The 3,731-nt window shown below is 35.4% G+C and overlaps 1 long non-coding RNA gene across 1 annotated transcript; it reads right to left on the reverse strand.

Moving 5' to 3' along the window:
• Positions 1-1,587: 1,587 nt before the first annotated feature.
• On the reverse strand, positions 1,588-2,790 carry LOC107761501 (uncharacterized). The gene is made up of 2 exons (XR_001642606.2): positions 2,515-2,790; positions 1,588-2,091 (listed from the first exon to the last, which is right to left on the reverse strand). It is a non-coding gene; the product is annotated as an uncharacterized LOC107761501 (long non-coding RNA).
• Positions 2,791-3,731: the final 941 nt, after the last annotated feature.

Raw genomic sequence — 3,731 nt, forward strand, 5'->3', positions numbered from 1 at the left:
CCATTGTTGGTACATACATGGAGCTGCGCACCTCATGATATTACTCAACCCTACAATATTCATTACAAAGTGAATACTTCGGTTTGCATCACCTATCTTTTCTAAGATTTTCTGATCGGTGTACGTACGTATTCTGAATTAGTTAGGTGGTGTACGGGGCGGCTCAACAGATCTCGGGGTCTAAGGCGAAATAATATTCGGAGGTCCTTAATCTCAGTATAATTTCACTAGTGAGATCTGGGAAGAGTAGTTTGTACGCAGACCTTACCCCTACCCTGGAGTAGAGAGGTTGTTTCTGATAGATCCTCGGCTCTCTCCCTCCAAGAACTCTCCACCTTGCTCTTGGGGTGATTCGAACTCACAACCTCTTAGTTGGAAATGGGGGGTGCTCACCAATAGAGCAACCCACTCTTGTCAAATATACTAATTAATGAGGAAAGAAAATTATCATAATTTATAAATTTATTGTATAAAATAACCTCAATCAAGTAACAAAAAATATATTGTAACACTTTTTTTATTCTAATTCTTTATATAGATTATATAATATATAATAGTAACAATAATAATAAGAATTTAAAATAAATTTGGGGTCTTCAAAATTTAAGGGCATAAGGCAATGGCCTCACTACCCAAAGCCTTGATGTCGTGTAAGAAACTTGACTACGAAAGAGGTTGATGGGTCTTAAGGTGCATTAAATAAGTTTTTCATTTTTCTATTTAATTGTGGAAAAGAAAAGTTAAAATATAGTACTCTATATTCCATAGTCATTTGATGTGTGGATTGTGGAACGACTTTTACCAGCTTTTGCAAGAATTAATCAAGATTCAAAAGGGCAGTGGCCCAATATTTTGATTTTAATTTTTTTTTCAGGAATCTTTATACAAATAGGTAGCTTAATTTACTGTTATACTTATCTTAATAGGTACGCGTAGATTATATGTTGACTATCATATAATATACATTATTTTTAGTTTAAATTGTTGGATAGGAACAACTATTTAAGTTAATTTCTGCAACGTGGGAAATTAAGGCTGATCCTTTTGCGTCTTGGTGGGGCCAAACATCACAAGAAAGCATTCTTGCAAAAGTGCTATACTTTATGTATAACTCTGGCAACAGTCCATATTGTAGCATAATCTCTATTCTCTGCTTTGCATGGGATCAAAGAAGAGCTTCTGAATTGCTAGTTTAAGTAATTTTCACTCATCATTTGAGAAAATAACCAACATTTTTAATTTCTTGCTCTCTTTTTTCGCAAGAAAACCTGGGCAGTTTTCACTTGGCCCAGTTACATAGTCTTCTACTAAAGATAGAACAAGAAACACACCTTAAACCTACCAACACAACACATGCTACTTTTCCAAGATCACCCTTTAGCTAGAAACAAACCTAACCTAGAAACCCAAAATTTCTAAAAGAACCCAAAAAAAAAAAAAAAAGGTAAAGTAGCGCTATATATAGAAGCTCCAAAAGTTCTCTTCACCCATTTCATTTTTCATTTTTTTTCTTTTACATTTTTCATTTTGGATTCAAGTCAAAATGGAGCTCAAATAGTGCTATTTATAGAAAGTTGAAAACAGGGGTAAACAAAGGTTTTAATTTTTCATTTTTTCCAAGGTTGGGGGGCAAGATTGCTGATACACGCAGTAATAGCAGAATTTGATAGATTCTTGACTATAGTCTAACTGATATTCCTCCTAGTAGTCTTGTTCTTCTCATACATAACATCAAGCAAACAAGTACTCTTGCATTTAGGGCATCTTGGGTCATTAACTTCTGCTAACATAACATACATGAGACAACGTGGACAACCAACCAACACCATTGAAGTAATTGTTTCTGGGCTGTCGGAATAACGTTGGACGGCGGAGGAATCGTCGGACGACACGCATGAACTCGTCGGCGACGCCGTCAACGACCTGCTCGGCGACTCCACTTGTGGGTGGTTGATCACTCGTGGTGGTGACAAATTCAGCTTTAGGTCAAGCTCACCATTTCCATTTCTTCGGCTCATGGCTAATTGTAGTACTTGTAATTAATATGATTTCTTTTCTTCTTTCTTTTGAATAATAATCAATCTCCCCTGTCTGAAAACAAAAGCCCCAAAAATAACAATAAATAACATTAAAAAAGGAGTTCAACTAATATGACAACGTAAAGAAATTTTTACTTTTTATAGCAAGTATGGATTGATAACCAACAAAACACAGTAAACAAGTGTAATCCGGTGCACTCAGCTCTCGCTATGCGCAGAGTTTGAAAAAGGCCAGACCACAAGGGTCAATTGTACGCAGTCTTACACTGCATTTCTGCAGGAGGCTGTTTTCATGGCTTGAACCTCTGACCTCCTGGTCACACGGCATCAACTTTACCAGTTACGCCAAGGCTCCTCTTCCAACAAACCACGGTAAATGATCAATTAAAACAGGTAAAATTATACTGATAGTGTAAAAATGATATTAAAAAACGATTAGTATTTTTTACGTGATCATCAGAAGAACTTGTATTACCTTAAGATTGAGGAATTTTTGCCACCTAAAGGAAGTGATGAGGAAAGCTAGCTCTTCTAATTCAAAGGTGGAGTAAGGGTGGTAGTGATTGAAGAAAGGAAGGGGGTAGCCGGAAGGTTACGGCGGAGATCGGCGGCGCACCAAGGGAAGTAACCGGAACCACCGGCAGCACGGCCAAACTACTAAGATGAACAAGTTGAACTTGTTGTGGTCCTAGTTGATGATCTTGGACTTGTAAAGCCATATTATATAATGGGAACTATAGAGTGGAGAGATGGGATTGCTTTAAAAGCTTAATTAAATTATAGGAGAAGAAGTTGGAAGAGAGAGAGAGAGAGAGAGAGAGAGAGAGAGAGAGAGAGAGAGAGAGAGAGAGAGAGAGAGAGAGAGAGTTAATTCTTAATCAATTGAATGAATTGAAAGAGGAAGGGTAGAAAGAAGAGAGAGGAGTAAATTGAGGGGCAGGGAAATGTATTAATGGTTGGAGAAAATCCCAAGATAGTTTGCTCAAAATGGAAAATTGGAGTAAATATTTGCAATTAAAACTAATAAGTGCATGCTGTGCAGGGAAATTAAAGGGGCTGGTAGAGGGAGGTAATTCATTATGGTCAATGAAAGGTGTAAATACCCATTGCCACTGTGTGTTTGTGTGTGTTTCTTGATAAAGCTATACATACAGAACAAACACAAACACAAGAAAAGCCATAGAAGCCTTTAAAGCGCCAACTAAATTTTCTAACAAATCCAACCTCACTCATATTAATTTTCAATAGCTATCCATATTTAATAAATTCTAGAGTTGCGTATCATGATGGACTTGTTAATTAGTTAATGTGAAATGAATAAGTGTTGAACACATCTTTTCCATTTTTTTCAATTTTCTTTACAACAACAACTACTCACTATTAATTCCAATCAAATTGTGATTGGTTATATATATGAACCTTCGCTAATTATGTTCTCCTAGCTCAAATTATTTGTCGTGATTTCTAAAAATAGTTGTCTCAGATTATTTATTATTTTAGAACTTTTCGACAAAATCAATTATTTTTTTCTCATTTACCCTTAGTATTAATTATTCTTGAAGATGGAGATTACACATAAATAAAACAAAATATTTAATAAAGAGATATTTTATTTTAAAACATAAATAAAGGTAAAATAATCAAAAATACCTTTTAATTAATGTTTCTTAAGGGGTGTGCAAAAGAGAAATA

This window comes from Nicotiana tabacum, chromosome 24 (genome assembly GCF_000715075.1).
Source record: "Nicotiana tabacum cultivar K326 chromosome 24, ASM71507v2, whole genome shotgun sequence".
Taxonomy (NCBI): domain Eukaryota; kingdom Viridiplantae; phylum Streptophyta; class Magnoliopsida; order Solanales; family Solanaceae; genus Nicotiana; species Nicotiana tabacum.